We start from the raw sequence: 18,680 nt of genomic DNA, 5'->3' as shown, positions 1-18,680 counted from the left end.
CTAACCAAATTTCTGCTGGGCTTCTTGGGGCAATAGCAAAGGTTGGCAGCACAAACACATGTGCAGCTGCAGTGCTAAAAGCACCATCGAGCTTTTCCATAAGGCAATAAGCCTTTCATAATCAGGATAAATAGTGAGGAGAATTGTCTTCAAGTGGTTTATCCACTAAGGAACTGGATTACTGCCTAAGAAAAAAACTGGCTCTATTATGACTTGAACAAGAAGGATGTTTCCAAAATAACTTGCCTGGAATATCTTCTGAAAATTAATTTGAAAGGAATGCAGCTTTTTGATTTCAAGCACAAGCAGGCCCTTAATCGATCACTTTAATATTTTATTGGTTTGTAAAGCTGGCATTCATCTTAAATTGAGCTACAAAATGATCTTCTAATGTAAAACACTTTGAATGTTTTAAACTTGCAATGTGAATCAATGTGGCCAATAGTATTTGGGCTTGATTGTGACATTGCAATACGCCCTGATTCAGTGGCTCTCAGAGGCACAATTCCCTCCTTGCATCAGGGGAAAGTAAGCTGCTACTGGTCTATACCACTAGCAGAGAAGGAAAACAAGGCTCCATCCATTTCTTACCACTGCTCACCCACTCACCTCCATGGGGGCGCAGGGGTGGGAGGGGTAGCAGCGGCCCTGTGCAAGCTATAATTCTTACATCAAAAGGTAGCTAAGTTTACCTAGGAGACTAAGGGAAGGACTTTGCTCCATCTTGTTCCCTTGTGCACTGTTATAAGGACAGGTCACGGTCTTGTCCTTTTCATTTACTATAAATGACATCTGTCCTCAGTCCTAGGCACACCTGACAATTTGACCAAATGAAGCTACTTTGTGCCACTCCAGCATCACACAGGGAAATACACCTAGTGTACAAAAATGCTACCAAAAAAAAAAAAAAGTACTCTGAAAAGGAATATTTTCAGATGTTGTTTAAAAATGTGAAGAGATAAAATGAAAAGGGATGTTCTGTGGAATACCTTTCTCACATACCAGGCAGATATCACAGCAAAGAATCAGTCGCCTGAGAACCTAACTTCAGGACTCCAGCTCATTAGCGTACTTCTGCCTATGTGTGTATTTAAAATGATCAGAAAATGCAGATTTCAGGCTGTGGTCTGGAACATGGGAACAATACAGAAGAAGAATATTTCGTAACTGAAAGTACCCTGCTTTTCTGCTCAACACCATTTATTTTATCTGGTCCTTCCACCCTTTCCCACCTCATTTTATTTGTTTTGTCCTCCTGGTGTGTCCAGTCTGTCATAGAGACTGTGTGCTCCCAGGGGCTGCCTTCATTATTATACATATAGTAGGGCTAGATTCCAAAAGAAACTTAGCATGGTGATTCTGAGCATCACCACGCCTAACTTTGAGGTGCCCAGAGAATCACTGGGATTAAAAAGACTGAGTTCAGCACCTATGCTCCCTATACAATTAATGGGGAGAGACAGGTGGCTTAGAATGGAAAACACAAAAGCCAGCACACATGGGTGGCATGTGAACACCCCGTTTGGGGAGGCTAGTCAACCTGCCCTCCTCCTTCTACCTGAGACCCCACCCCTACCCTGCCCCTTCCGCCCAAGGCCCCACCCCCATTCTGCCCCCCATGCCAGTCTGCCGGGCCCAGGAGGGGCCCCAAGTCCCGCACTGTGGCCAGAGAAGCCCCAGCTGAGCAGCCCATGAGCTGCCCTGATCCCTGGCGCACATCCCCACCCAAACTGCCCCAAGCCTCAGCCTGCCCACCCGAGCTGCTGCCAGCCCTCCCACCCAAGCAATCTTGAGCCCCAGGCAGCCGGAGGAGCTCTGAACCCCACCGTGGCCCAGCCCCAGGACTGTGGCGAGGAGTGTTAGTGGAGGTTTGGGGAGGCTTACCCTCCATTTTGCACCACCCATGCCAGCACGCTAGATGACTCCTTGCCTAAGCTTGTCAATGGGACATGCCAAGCTAAGGGCTGTGTGCTAAACCCTCCCTTAGAGTGCCTAACAAGGGAGACTCAATCTGGGCTACAGGGCATCACCTCCCTCTGCACCTATGCCGTTTTGGCAGTCTCTCCTGTTGAAGTTGTTCCAGGTGCCTGGCATGGGGCTGCAATGCACATGTGCAGTCAGAAACACAGGTGCCTAGGGAGCTTTTATTGCTAAAAATTAGGTCCTGAATGAGTTTAGGTACCTATAGGATTCGAGCGGGGATTTTGTGATTCCCGGTGGTCCCGGATTCTGAAATTTAGGTACCTAAAGTGGCTGTTAGGCACCTAAGTCCTTTTGTGAATCCAGCCCCTGGGGTAATGTGACAATGGGACCACAATCTTTGATTGGGGTTCCCAAGTGCTACGTTAATGCTCCCTAATACAATAAATAATAACATACTGACTTACAAGCAAATTTCCATCCTGCAATCTGACCTAAAATGTATTTAAAATAAATCTGGATTTAAAAGAAAGCTAGTAAATCCTCTTTTCAGTTTGTTCTAATCATTATCATAAGAAAGTTCTTCTGCGTTTTACAAAAGGATACTCACGATTCCTGTAAGTTATGCACTGACCATGTTAATACTTCACAGATATTCTCCATTATAATAATAGCTCAATTAGCCAACATCTTTATAGAATCTTTACTAAATTGTATAATCAGTTTTATATTTAAAACCTATTACAGATCAAAAGAGTAAACAGAAATATCAGAGTGGAGTATCTCATCTGTATAATGGTAGGTAAGTTACACATTAAGAAGCTTACTGAAGGACAGCATGATGATTTTGCATACAAAACAGCTCAAGTGACTAGTTAAAGTGGGGCCCCGGGGATATTCCAGTGAGAAGGAGAAATTAGTGATAGTCAAGTATTTCTTTGAGGCCATCTTGTTTATTTACAAGGAATCTAGAAAGTCCCTGTTTCTTTGAAGACAGGGACTCAAATGGCAGGAAACAGCTTTCTTGTGCTCACAGCACCAACCCTACTTTTTTCAGTCTCCACTCCTGACTCAGAACCCACTCCTTAGGTTTTTTCCAGGGTCACACACACACACCCTTCTACCCAGAACAATACTCAGCAAAACCTGGGTGGGTTCACATCTTCGTTTGTCCTCGGAGGAGGCTTAGCCTTACAGTTATGTCAATTGACGGGTGTGTTCACACCTATTAATCTCAATCAGGTTTTAACTCAAGCCACTTCATGTTGCTTCCCCCCACCCCAAATTTCAATACACTCATTTAGTAAAAAGAACATCTCTCCTGTGCTCTAGGTAGTCCTTGACACATTTTAAAAAGACACAAGAATACAAACAGACCACTCCTGCAGCTAGGTTCTGCCCAATCATTAATATAAATCATAACTCAGTAGCTAAAAACATATTTCCAAACATGATGTTTTCCTACCATTCTCTTTCAGCTAGAGAGAGAAAAGATGCCCATCAGTAAGGCCTCAAGGTCCATAAATGAGGGTTGTTCCAGAGAAAGAGGCATGGGGAAGCAAATTGAACATACTCTGCATCCCATGGATTTGGATCCCCTATTGGTGTTTGTACCTGTCCTATCAACACTTAGGTGCATTCTGTTACATTGTGAACCCTATATCAAAGGTCAAACTTCCGGTCGACTTGAAAAAATATGTAGATGATTGCCAATCTCTAAAAAGACAAGGTGGGTGAGGTAATATTGTTTATTGGACCAACTTCTGTTGGTGAGAGAGACAAGTTTTCGAGTTTACACAGAGCTTTTCTTCAGATCTAGGAAGCTAACTCAGGTCTACATGAGATACCTATACTGGTATAACTATGTCGCTCTGAGATGTGAAAAATCCACCCCCCTAAGTGACATAGTTATACCGATCTAACCCCTCCCCCATGTAGACAATGCTATATCGACGGGAGAGCTTCTCCTGTCGGCACAGTAGTGTCGTCACTAAAGCGCTACAGCAGCACATAAAGGCAGATTAAGTTTCCTGGATCCTAGGCTGGAGCAAATGGGGGGGGGAGTCAACAACAGAACCATGGCCCCGCCCTACCCCTTCCACCTGCAACCCTGCCTCTGTTCCACCCTTTCCACCTGCGGCCCCAAGACAGGAGAATCTCTATCCTCCTGCCGCTCGAGGTCCTCCAGACCCAGGGCCACGGTGGCGGGAGATTTTTCCACCAGGACCCCCAAATTGGCCAGGGCTCCTGGGACTGTGTGGTAATCCACCACTGGTGGCACAGCTGCACTAGCGTGCTACATGAAGATAAGCCCTCAGAGTGTCATTGCTAAATACAAAGTAGAACAGATTGTTTAGCATCAGTAGTTGACACATATTACAAGGGATCATTCAAGGTGAAGTGGCCCATTAACACCCCTCCAGTCATAGGGAGGAAAGGAAGGCGGTGGGGAAAGGGGTGGAGGGTGGTTTGTTAGTGGGTTACAGATTATTGTAATATAAGCCATAAATCCAGTCTCTCTATTCAGTTCATGCTTTTTACTGTCTAGCAACATTATGAATTGTGTAGCTCAAAGGCTTGTCTCTCCCACCAACAGAAGTTGGTCCTATAAAAGATATTACCTCACCCACCTTTTCTCTCTAATATCTTGGGACCAACATGGCTACAACAACACTGCACAGAATCTCTAAAAAGAAGAGTCTTTTTTACTCCATTGTATGAATAGGTATTAAATAAATATGTTCTTTAATATAGGATAAGAGGTTTTGTGAACTCTTTACAGTTATTCATAAGAGAAAAAAGGTAGGTGAGGTAATATCTTTTATTGAACCAACTTCTGTTTGTGGAAGGTACAAGCTTCTGAGATACACAGAGCTCTGTGTGGCTCAAAAGCTTGTACCTTTTCTCTCTCATATGCTAGGACCAACACAGCTACAACAACAGTGCAAACAACTATTCATAGTGGGCTAAATCCTATCCTCATTTAAGTCAATGAACTCCCATTAATATTTTTGATTTTTTGATTCAAAACTACTTTTCATTTCAAAATTTCTTTTAATTTGATTTAAAAATGCACAAATTTAACAAATGCTTGAAATCAAACTGAAATATTTTGTTTGACGCAAAATTATATTCTTTTTTTACTTTTTGATTCACTGATTCACCCACCGATTTTCAATTTTTCACTTACCAGCTAACCAAGAAAATCTCTTATTTGCTAAACTCTATTTAATTCCCCTTTAATAGGCTTGCAAGGATTAGATTTTTATCTGCAAATGTGGATAAATATTAATTTCACTGTACAGATAAATGGACAAAAAACATTTCAATCAATAATACTCTGCCTATCTGTAAAATTTTGAGTAAGTAAAAATCTGTTTGAAAACTTTTTTAGAGTTCGATTTAAGAATATCTGCTTTGTATATTTTGAAATGTAATGTTGAAATTTGTGTTTTGATGGTTATAGCGCTTAAACTTTTTGAATCTCAATGCCTGTCATTAAATAATTATTGGCTGGCCACCCTATTGTGCAGCTCCCCCATAATCTCCCACCATTGTGAAAATTTAAGTCAATAAAAATAGAAAATGCTTAAAACCCATAATTTTGTGCAACTGTGAAAACTTAAAATAGATAAAAAAATTTAATTGCTTAAAAATAAATATTGATACTATCCAGCAAAATTATAAAAAATAAATAAAATAAAAATCATCTTCTGCCAAGCCTACTTTTAAAGAAAGTTTTTGCTCATGAGATAGTATCTTTGTATTTTTGGCTCCAGTGAACTTAAAATAGGGTGTCAAATGTCATCAGGAGACTGAAGCTTTCACTTAAAGCTGTTTTCCTTGCAGCACTAAACTTCAAAATATAAACCAATTACTATGGAGGGCTGTCAATGTTAAAAGAAGAATTTTTCTACAAAAAATGGAGTTAATTAGCCTAGCTGTCTATAAACTAAGGAACAGTTGTGATCACTAAAGTTAAAATATTCATGAAATCTCCCTCCCTACCTAAGAGTCTAGCTTGAAAACGGTGAGTGGGAGGCATTTAATATTAAATGTATTGGATTGGTCTTTCTGACAGAATTTACCTTTTTCTCTGCTGCACTCCCTGTCCTGTCCTGCTCCCCTGCCCCACAATCTCCTGCTAATCCCAAAGCCCCTTCCCATGGCAATATTCAGTTTTTCACGAATATAATGTCTGCAGAGGATCGGGGGAGTGAAGGAGTCTGAGTGAATGAGCTCAAAAGAGCATGAGTGTTGTAAGGAAGTAAATAAGAGTGGCAGAATCAGGCCCTTTGTGTCAAGGTGACATTTTTCCTACTATTACAAATCTAAAAATATCAAAATCACAACAAAGTGCCCTCAAACAACACTGACATCTGACGTTATGGAGTAGCGGTCACGATTGCTTACTTTAGGCTGCAATTGAGTTTTGAATATCAGCCTGATTTCATTCAGATTACTGGTGCAGTAAAGAACTTCTCACAGTAAGTAAGGGTTTAGAAACTTCATTCTGTGATTTGCAAAGATAATATTTATCTGTACCATCGTTAAAGGAAGAAAAAAGTTTTTCAGTCTGAATAAACAGGATTATTTCAATATGCCCACGCATGCCCTTTCCAAGCATTGGATTAATAAAACAGTGAAGTGAGATCTTGTTGAGCCCATTAGTTAGGAATCTGTTCTCAAAGCCCTTTATTGTTTTTCTGATCAGGAATTATTAGACCTTTATTAATAAAAATGGAATCAAGACTTAAAGCAACCCTTTATGTGCATTGCTGAATAGGCTGATTGCTCTTCTGAAACAGTCTTGCAAGTGCTGATGCTATAAAAGAAAAAACGCTTCTCAACCTGTTTCATTTTTCACCAACTTGCCATGAGTCTCAGATGATATGTTCCAGAATTATTAGCTGCCGCACTGCTGATTAGGAATTACCTTTTCTATTTCCATAAATTACATATCATTAACAGTGATGGGCAGGGAGAAAAACCTGTTCTGTTAAAACACAGCTCTACTGTTTTATATCACTAAGGCCCAGATTTTAAAAGTTATTTCGGTGTGGCTGCACTCAGCGTTGCAAAATCTAATTGATTTAGGAGCCTAAATCTAATTTTAAAAAGAGATTTAGGCACTAATGAGCCTAAATCCCATTAATTGTCAATAGGAGGTTTTTAACACCTTTTTGAAACTGAAATGGAGGCTCCTAAACCAGTTAGGTGTTGCAAAACTGAGTACAGCAATGCCTAAATACCTTCAAAAATCTGGGCCAAAAGGATTGATCTTGTAAGATTCTGAATGGGTCCAGCTCCCTGTGACATCAAGGGTCTGAAATGCATGATAATTCATAACGATCAGACCCTAATGTAAAGGAGAGGTTCTTAGCTGAAGATAATGTACAACTGTGTCACAATATCAAAATGACACTTTCAGCAATAGATGGATCTAATCCTGTTTATTTTACCCATCCAAGTATTCCCATAGATGATTCATAAGAGCAGACTCAGTGACAGATGGGCAGGATTTGATTCTATATTTTGTGTTAAACAAATTATGCTACTAAGAAATAAATGCCCTGGCATATCTTTATAGAAGTGTTTTTGTTAAAATGCACTACTCCACTTCTTTTCCATTTTATATTTATTTTCAGTCCACCTTGTCTTACACTGATCCCTGTCCTTTCCGACTTGTGAAAGATGTGAACTTCTGGAGACCAATCCTGAAATGGGAAAGCTCATAAGCACATACTGTGTAATCTGTTATTATACAAGAAAGCACGTAAGCCTATGCTGTGTGCTCATCAATATACATTGGAGTTCCATTGACATCAGTGGGACTTACTCTGAAACTTAAGGACATTCTCAAGTAGTTTTCTCAACAGTGAATCTTTCCTGGATTGAGGCCTGAGGCTGGCATTTTTAGAGGGAGCTACACACTCAAATTCCATTGACTTTCAACGTGAATTGGGCACTGAGGACCAGATTCCCAAAGGCATTTAGGCGTCTAATTCCTGATCCTGCCCTACTGAAGTCAATGGGAGCCTTACTATTTACTTTAAAGGGAAAAGGAACAAGATGCTAAATCCATTAGACACTTTTGAAAATCTCAGCCTCAGATTGTAAATACCTCTTTGAAGAAGGAAATGTAGCAGCCACCCTAAAAATGAAACATTTCAACATTTCCAAAGAAAGGTTTCATTTTTTTTCCTGCCAAAATTATTTGTCAGATTCAACCTGAATTCACAAATAGTTTTGATTGATCTGAACATAAGCGCAGAAAGTAGAGGTGTGGGGGGTAATGCAACACCCCCAGGTTTTATGCAGGGTCCCGACTGCGCATGCGGGATCCCAGCTGCTGGCCCTGTTCTGGGAGGGGTCCCAGCTGCCGGCCCTGCTCCCAGTCACACACATGGCTACTGGCCCCATGCCCAGGGGGTCCTGATTGCTGGCCATGTTCCTTGCCGTGCACACAGGGTCCCAGCTGCCAGTCCCACATGCTGGGCTCTGCTATTGGCCCCGTGCCTGCCCCAAACATGGCCCCAGCCTCAGACCCCTTATCCCTGTCCCCCCTCCTGGAGACACGGCCCTGCTCCCGGCCTCAGCTTGGGGGAGGCTGGGTGGAGGGGGGGAAGGGGACAAGGTAGAAAGTTTGGGGATAGTTTTGCTGGTTTTCAGCACCCCCACTATAAAAAGCGTTCCAGTGTCACTGGATCTGAATCTGCACTTGTCAGCGAAAAACTATTTGAATCAGCTCCTCATTCCTACAGGATGCTCAGATTACCACACAGCTTGATTTTCTACTGCCCTGCCTTTTGCGTGGTCACTTACAGTTGTGAAAATTGAGTGTAAAGTGCTTCCTAGTTTGATTACGTACTGTTTTACATTTACTTTTCACTCACTTTGGACAGAGGCAAATGACAAATGACTGTTCTCAAACTGGGGCAATTCCAGTAACTAGTAACTTACTAGTCCTGTATCCTCAATAAAACTGAATATTTTTTCCTCCACATTTCTAGGAATTCCTATAACACAATAAAATTAAGATGCAAACTTTGTGGTCTCTCTTGCGATTCAGAACTATTCCTTCTTAGCTGTAGAGCTGTATTTTTGAAGGGCCTAGGAATCTAAAGTGACTGAAAGAATGTTACCATACATGGGATATTTCAGCTATGATAATAATGGGTAATAAAAGCAACCAATCTAACATGGACACACCTCTTATTCTTGACCCTCTCATTTCTTCACATTCTAGTCCACAAGTGAGTCATCATCCACTCTGTCTCACACCCAACATTCACCATCTATTCCATTTGGAATGGAACATTCCTAAAAGTACAGGTTTCTTTCTAGTTTCTTTCCCAAATGTTTCCCTCTATTGTGTGGGTGAACATATTTCTTCTTTTCAGATTTCTTATTTTACATCCTGCAGGAAAGAAAATAAGACTAATACAATTTAGAAAGCTAATTAGAAAAAATAATTATTGTGAAGCCTTTTTTAATTGAACAAGTCATTAAGCTAGATGGACTGCACAATACTAGGCGCAACTAAGGATAGGAATTGGTAGGACAGGCAGCTTATTTGGATCTGTCTATAGTAAATGATTTCATTTTCTTATCAACTTCAAAAGGAGTGATAGAAATTATCTATGTAGGAGGCAAGCGTTAACTATTTTGTCTCTTAATAATCAAGCCAATTATTTTATAACTCAGCAAGTTACAAGTATTTAATACGTAGGTATGTGCACTAATACAAGTGTGTTCTAAAAGGATTCCATAATTTTAGTGTAAATAATAGGGGTGTCAAGCGATTAAAAAAATAAATCACAATTAATCATGCAATTAATCACACTGTTAATAATAGAATACCATTTATTTAAATATTTTTGGATGTTTTCTACATTTTCAAATATATTGATTTCAATACAACACAGAATATAAAGTGTACAGTGCTCACTTTATATTATTGATTACAAGTATTAGCACTGCAAAAAAACAAAAAAAAATAGTATTTTTAAATTCACCTAAAACAAATACTGTAGTGCAATCTCTTTATCATGAAAGTTGAACTTACAAATATAGAATTGTGTACAAAAAAACTCTGCATTCAAATATAAAAAAAAATGTAAAACTTTAGAGCAGTGCTGGGCAACCTGCAGCTCACGGGTTGCACGCGATTACATTTGCATGGCCGCACAAGCTCCCAGTGGCTGCGGTTCGACGTTCCCAGCCAATTGGACTTTTGGGAGGAGGCGCAGGCCACAGGTTGCCCGCCACTGCTTTAGAGTCTGCAAGTCCACTCAGTCCTACTTCTTGTTCAGCCAATTGCTCAGACAAACAAGTTTGTTTACATTTGCAGGAGATAATGCTGCCCGCTTCTTGTTTACAATGTCACCTGAAAGTGAGAACAAACGTTTTCATGACACTGTTGTAGCCGACGTTGCAAGGTATTTGTGTGCCAGATGCACTAAAGATTCATATGTCCCTTCATGCTTCAACCACCACTCCAGGGGACATGCATCCATGCTGATGACATGTTCTTCTCGATAAGAATCCAAAGCAGTACAGACCAATGCATGTTCATTTTCATTATCTTAGGAAGATGCCACCAGTAGAAGGTTGATTTTCTTTTTTGGTGGTTCATGTTCTGTACTTTCTGCATTGGAGTGCTGCTCTTTTAAGACTTCTGAAAGCATGCTCTACACCTCGTCCCTCTCAGATTTTGGAAGGCACTTCAGATTCTTAAACCTTGGGTCGAGTGCTGTAGCTATCTTTAGAGATCTCACATTGGTACCTTCTTTGTGTTTTGTCAAATCTGCAGTGAAAGTGTTCTTAAATGAACAACATGTGCTGGGTCATCATCTGAGACTGCTATAACATGAAATATATGGCACAATGCAGGTAAAACAGAGCAGGGGACATAATTCTCCTCCAAGGAGTTCAGTCACAAATTTAATTAAAGACATTTTTTTAACAAGCGTCATTGGTATAGAAGCATGTCCTCTGGAATGGTGGGCAAAGCATGAAGGGGTATACAAATGTTTAGCATATCTGGCACTTAAATACCTTGCAATGCCAGCTACAAAAGTGCCATGCAAATGCCTGTTCTCACTTTCTGGTGACATTGTAAATAAGAAGAGGGCAGCATTATCTCCTGTAAATGTAAACAAACAAAAGGGTTAGGGTGCAGTGGGGACACAGGCCCACCCACCCCACTGCGTCCCGGCCACTGTTCCCCCTCAACTGTGCAGGTGTGCACACACACATAGATCCTAAACCCCGCGCACACGGCGAAACACCGCACGCACAAAAATTTGCACAGAAGCACAATTTGCACAGGGCCCTACCAATAGCGAAGGGATCTGCCACTGGGTCAGCGGGGATCCTGACTGCAACCCGCTGACCTAATCTCAGGCAGTGCTGCAGCCAGACTACGGTCAACTGCCCCTGGGACACTTCCTACTCCCCCTCAGGGTGTACCTGGATCAGTAGAGTGTCCTCCAGATCATCAGGGTGGAAGGCCTGTGGTAGTCCTGGCCACTCCTCCGTGGTCGGGTCAGCATGCGGCTCTGGCCAGTCCTCTCAGTTCCACAGGGGCCTGCAGCAGTCTCCCAGCTCAGGGGCAAGCAGGAGGGGCAAGCAGGAGGCATCTGGCTCCTCTGGCGGATGCAGCAGAACTGAGCTCCCAGACCTGCCTTTTTACTTCCTGTCCCACTCACTGATGGCCTGGCTCCACCCACCAGGGCTCAGTGAGAGGTTCCTCTCCCTCTGGGGCTGTGGGAGGCCACACCGCCTCACTACACATATATAAATAAAAATTATATAGTAGCCTTCTTGGTTCAAATCTGACTCTGCTCTCTACTCAGTCATTCTTTGCTGCTGTTTCTTATAGCCTGTGTATCTCAGATGAGTTTTCTTTGCCCCTCATTTACAAATATCTTTGTCTTTTCTTCAAATATCAATCATAATATAAAGTAGTCCTTCTCTTAGTACATTATGAGGTTGAGGAGAAGATTCAGAGAGACGTAGAGGAGTAGCCAAAGTTGCTTTTTGCAGCCTGATGTAGGGGAGCAGGGAGAACTAGAGAATCCACGCAGTGTTAGAACTTCTGGTCAATTCCTCTCTCACACCTTTCCCCTGCTTCCTGCACACTGTTCTGCAGTAAGTCACTCTCTTTATCTCCTGCATCTGATGATCTCAAAATGTTTTCCAAACATTATGAATTTAGCATGAAGATACTCATGTGAGAAAGGGAAATATCTCCATTTTACAGAAAGAAACTGAGGCACAGCACAGTTAAAGCCAAAATTTTCTAATTAGGTTCTAATTAGGTTGCCCAAGTTACTCATCTAAATCTATATTTAGGTACATAAGTAAATGGCCAGATTTTCAAAGGTGCTGAGCTCCCAAAGAAGTAATAGAAGTAATAGAAGTTTATGAAGTTCTTTGATATCTTCAGATTTGTTGGGGTTATAGAAGTCTGCCACTGACTTTCTTTGTGACCTTAAGTGAATTATATCCTTTGACCACTAAGGAAATCAACGGCAAAGCCAGGAATAAAACCCAGGTTCCTGCGCCATAACTGTAAAATCATTCTTCCTCTAGTAGAGGTTAATACAATCTCAATTATCCCAGACTGTGTGGCTCTAATTTAACAGATCAAGCTAGTGACAGACTACAGCAGAAGTCAGAGCCTACTTGGGCAAGGATTTTGATGAAAATAGAACTTCTTCCCATTTAGTTTTAAAGTTTGCACAGAAAGCTACTGTAGCCACAAGTAACAAACAACTTGAGCTATAGTGTGAATATAGGGAAAAGAACAATTCTGAAAGCTATGGAAGTATTTCTTCCTTATAGCTGACCTTGTGTGAATATGTTATTTCCTATTAGAAATGTTCTGATTTGAAATCTCATTATGTTTTGCAAAGCATTACCCTTTTTGCTGAAAATATGAGTTCAGGTTATAAGGAAAACAACATTTCTTAGCATAGAACACCAGAAAGTTAGGCTCATGATGATGCCAGACTTTTCCAGAGATATCACAAAACTGTTTTCATTCACTAGTTGTAATGATTTAATGATTTTCTGTGATATTGTGAAATGACAGGGCAGCATTATGCAAGAAAGGTCATAGATAATCTTTCTGAATTGTAAAACATGAAAATGTTATAATGATTGGAGATATATTTTTTCTACTATAATTCTGAAAACCTGGGAATAAAAAGCTATTTGTATTTAAAGCCACAGTATCTGACCTAAATCTAGTACTGCAAAGTTGAGCTATGCAGTTAAAACTAGTATGGGCTAAAGAAAATCTAATGGTTTATCAGATTCCAACTAGTGATAATTTAACATTTAATTGTTAATTTATCTTCTTATAACTTTGGGGTTACTCAAAAAAATGGATTCTGATTTTGTGACAATGTGCTAAATATTTCTCCAACTTACTTATTTTTCTAGTCCTGACCTGAAATTGCAATGAAACCCTGCTTATTATCCAGCATAGCTGGTATGCAGTTTGTGTATTCATATTCTACACATAAGAGTTTTGTATTCCTTACTACTAGGCTCAGTATGGCATCTTTCCAGACTAGGGATATATAAATTTATAGAGCTGAAACAAGTGCTGTTAAAATAAGAATTTGAATAGCAATTTATTAATTGCCTAGCCAAGCAAGGCAAGTCAGCAAAGTTAATTAAACTATTATAGCCATTTTTGTAACACAGATAAACCTGTGGATGAGTCAGCAACACAGCTTCATCTTCAATTACTTTCATTATTTATGCCTACCTATGAAGATTTTGACCCCTCTTTATTGCCCAGGATGGGAATCTAAGGTTCAATTTAACTTTTATGAGATTACACAACATGTAGAAGACTCTTGAGCACTTTAAGCATAATTGCTATCCTCAATTGTGAAGAATCACCTCCCCCAAGGTGAAAAGCACTGTGCTCTACAGGGCTGATGCAAAGTACACTGAAGTCTGAGATCTTTTATTGACTGCACTGAGCTTTGGATCAGTACCTATAGGCTTTACTCTCCAATACCTTACAAGTTCTGTAGTCCATCATTTATGCATGTTCAAAATGCATGCAAATCAGAATGGTAACCTTTTCTGTCCACTTTATAGCCATCTACAAGATTATGCAAGGGGCAAGGCAGTGACGAATCAGACTGCTCTGATGTATATGCACTATTTTATTATGGCCTTGGAAGTAATAGAAGTCTGTGTATATGACTAATTCAGTCACATCAACTCAAAACCACAATCTCTCTAGATACATTTAAAAATATTTAATGTCAAGGAAGAATTCTGAAACCACATAACACCAGTTTTCAATAATTAATGTGCTTACTTTTGTTTGCAGCCTGAGTTTTTTCATTAATTTAACATTTTTTTAGAAAAATAATTATGTCAAAAGCATCTAATTGAATTAATACTGAAAATAAACATCCCTTCCATTTACCTAAGTGATTAGTGCCACAGTAAAAGGCATATCCTAGATACTACTAACAATCTTAGGTACCAGTCAGCTCAACATATATGCACACCCTTAACTTTAAATCTGCCTAAAGCACAAATTTGGGTCGGATTTTAAAGCACCTCCCACTGAAACTTTTTGTCCTGAAATTGCAAATTGACTCAGAAAAAATTATGGAAATGATCTAAAGGGGCCCTGGCATGCAACTTTTAATCCTGAAATCAATAGGAGAGATGTGCCTAAATACCCTTTACAAATCTGGCACTTAAGGTAAACCCAAAAAAGCCAGGTTTAAACCAAAACAACAGCATTTAAACAGCCTTTTCCACCAGTTTAGTTAAACTGGTTTAAAATTATACCTTAAATTAAAGTGGTACAACTCTGCATGTAAACAAGCATGCCTGCACATAGATATCACTGTGACTACTCATGTGAGTAAAGTTAACCATTTACATACATATGTGGAGCCTCAGTATGCCAGCACTCCTCCAGAGTCAGGAGTCTCTAGCAATTATCTGTTTTTTCCCACTAGGAGAGAGAAAACTAGATCACAGAAGATGATAGTTTTACTAGTAGAGATTGTTTTCTCTTGGAACGACTGACAGAAAATGTAACTTTGGCAAAATCAAAGCTTCCACCAGGAAAAATTTGATTTTGCTGAATTTTTTCAACTTTCTATCAAACAAAATATTTAGTTTTGGTCAGTTCAACATTAAAGTGCATTTCCCTATTGCGGCACATTGTTCAATTGGAGATATGATTCAGAGGCCTGGTATCCCTATTCTCTTTTATGTGTCAGATTCCAGCTCCGATGTGTAATGCAGTCTCCCACTGACTTCCTGGTATCGTGTGTCATGGGATCCACTTCTAAACTGAAAATTTTCAGAATGTTTTGTTTTATTAGGAGTTTTGATATTTCAATTTTTCATCCTGTTTTCAGATAAAAACAAATGTGAATGTATCAAAAATTTCCCACAAGACAGAAATCCACATTTAATAGAACTGAGTGAACATTGGTTTAAAAGAGCTGTAGTTTTATTTTAGTTCCTTCATTTGGTAGAATAACTCTAGATGAACAACCTTAAATTTACTCAGTTGTGTTGGAAATGAATGGAAATTGTGAACTGTAAAGCAGTGAGCTTTCTATTTCAAGAAACACCTGTTTTATCTATATACACAGCCACTGACCTCTACATTTTCAAAGAATTGTTTGGGGGTTTATCTGCATGACTCCCATTAAAATCAATGGGAATTATATGGATAAAACCCCAAGCAACTCTTTGCAAAATTAGGCTTGTGGATGTTCAGAACATCTTCTATTTAATCTACTTGGAGCCAAAAATTAGCTGTTGATGCTGAAATACTCCCACTCAGCCCAAAGTATATGAGGGAGGAAAAAAAAAACCCACGCATGCTACTTTACGGAGACAAAATATAGATAATCTGAAAACAGGCCAGGCAGTATTTAACTAATATTAGCTGCAGGTGAAATGTATATCTACACTATCATATTCCATTTTAGCTCTGAAGCTTGTTTTCTGGTTGCAACATCAGTAAGTCTGATTCTTTTCGAACCAATGAAGCCTGCTATTTTTTCACATTTAATATGTATCATTCTTTGCAGTAATCACTTTGTGTTTAAAGGAGGGAATGGTAAAGAAAAGAACCAGAAAACAACCCTATAATCATGTAAAGCTAGGCTTCTGTCTTTTTTCTATGCTTATCTGTCCTTTCCCTATGTTTATGGGTAGAAAGAATTTGAGCTATGTATTACCTGTACTCCCTGTTTGGGAAAAGAATTCCTCATACAGATGGGCCTCCATGTTCATACCTCAGGACTCAGACCAACAGGGATTGACCGGTTTGAACTGGAAGAGATATCACAAAGTATGTTGAACCAAGCTATAAAAGCTCTACCTTGTTCTGTGTTCTGGGCTTCGCCATATTCCTCTGTGTAGGAATTGGTGAGCCCTTCAGATGTTGTACTTGCTAGCATTAAAGTGCTTCAATTTATCAAAGAGTCCTGACTCTGTGTTTGTTTGGCTAATACAGAAGTTCATGGAAGGCCACCCTCCCAACCCTAGATGGGAGGGAAGCCCTTTTTCCCTAACAGGAACAAGATAATACAAAAATACTGAAGTCTGATTGGATATTCTTTGTTTAGTAAAATGATGAGGTCTTCCATGCTGCTTGACTGGCCATGTTTGTGTTGGAAAGTTAAATCAAATGACATTTTCCTGCTTTAATTTCTCACTACAGACTTCTTATTATATTCTCTATTCATGAAATCTGACTAAACACATTTAACAGTGAAGGTTTTCTTCCCGTTTTGTTGTACACAGTAAGAATGTATTATAGTTTCATCACTGTGATACAGATTATTAAAGTTATAAGGCAGATTCATGGCTTGCAAGCCTAACTACTTTATCCCAGCCAGTATATTATTAAAGATACATAGGAAGGAACCCCCGCATAGGAATGACAGGAAATCCATTTATCCCAGTCACCATCTTGTCTTGCTGATTCTGAAGAACAAGATCCCATAACTAACATTCACATACCCTTCACAAGGACAGAACCCAAGAAAGCACCTCTGATTGGGTTAGGATGCATACCGTGGTCTAGTGGACTGCAAACTGGGGCAACAAAAGACTGTGTGAAGAATGTGGGAGTTATCTGTATTAATTTTAAGAATTTATATTTAATATAAATATATATTTATATATATTTTTTTTGAGAGAGCGAGCGATTTGGAGGTTATTATGTTGCTAGCTAAAGAGTAACTAAGTGTTAAATCAGCCTCAGTTAACATGGTCTGCAGGAATGGAAACATAATGGTTCTAGCCAGCCCCAATAGTTAGTACTCAAATGGACAATGGAAAAACCTCCAAGGAATTTTCTCTACTGATATTGAATCAGAGGCTACCTGGTACCAACAGGAGTGGAGAGGTGGGCATGGGGGTACAGAGACTAACCTGAGCCTGTCTATTTCCAGAACACAAATGCTAAATTTGGGTAAGACAATATGCTCTTAGATTTATATTGTTTTAGCTCTTTTCCTCTATGAGTCTATGTCAACGTTCTTATGGAAAAACACATACTTCGATTTGAATAAGCTGTTCTCTGTCAATGAGTTTTCATACTGGTCACAGCTCCATGAGAGAAGTCTATAGCAGGGGACAAAGCCAGTTGGACCTGCTGTGATAATAACGTTAGTAAACAGTTGGCGTAGTAGCTTGGGGATCCAGTCTCAAAGTAGGGTGAATCATGGAATTCCACTCTGAGAGATGAGCAAGTGGAAGAGAGGAAGAGGGGCCCATGGAAAGACTGAAAGAGAGGTCAAAGGTATAGCTTCACCCCTGAATCATAACACTAGGTACATAGGGAGTATGCCATTTTAAAATATTTTACATGCTTATGAGCAATAGTTATTATGACATGTGCCCATTTCATCATCATAGAAATATTTCTGAAAATTGCTGCCATCCTAGAATATCAGGGTTGGAAGGGACCTCAGGAGGTCATCTAGTCCAACCCCCTGCTCAAAGCAGGACCAATCCCCAATTTTTGCCCCAGATCCCTAAATGGCCCCCTCAAGGATTGAACTCTATTTCGTATAGAATTTTTATGGCCTGATCCAAAGCTTATTGAAATCAATGAGAGTCTTTCCATCAACTTCAATGGACTTTGGATCAGACCAAGCAAAAAGGTCAATATGTAAAACATGGCAGAAGCAGGAATTATGAGATCTACTCCTAGCTATGCTAGCTTGCTGTATCACACTGGCCAAATTACTTGGCCACTCTGGGCCAGATTTTCAAAGGTATTTAGTTACCTGAAGATGTAGATAGGTTCCAGATGATGTATATAGGTTTCAGACGATGTAATGGTGCCTAATTCCCAGTGAAATCAATAGGAGTTAGGTGCCTCGGCGCCTTGGAAAATCTAACTCGGTGCCTATCTGCATTTTCAGGTGTTGCTTGGCTCAGTGGAGCAATGCTTAACCCTTAAGAAGTCCATTGCCTAGCGGAATTGTTAGCCTCACATTAGGCAGCTCTGTGATGTGTAGGCTGTGTGTGGAGTGCATAGGAATAGTTAAGTACCTAAGAAAGGGATTATCAGAAGTTGGCCAGCTGAGCAAGGAGCCACCTAAGACAGCCAGGAGCAGCTGACCTAGTGCACCTGGCTTGTGCATAAGTGCAAAATATGATTAGGATTTTTCTAGTAAGAATAAGCAGAAATCATTTAAACAAACCTATGAAGCAAAAGTCCTATTTTAAGA

This window comes from Lepidochelys kempii, chromosome 4 (genome assembly GCF_965140265.1).
Source record: "Lepidochelys kempii isolate rLepKem1 chromosome 4, rLepKem1.hap2, whole genome shotgun sequence".
Lineage (NCBI taxonomy): Eukaryota > Metazoa > Chordata > Testudines > Cheloniidae > Lepidochelys > Lepidochelys kempii.
Note: the sequence above shows the minus strand (reverse complement) of the source record.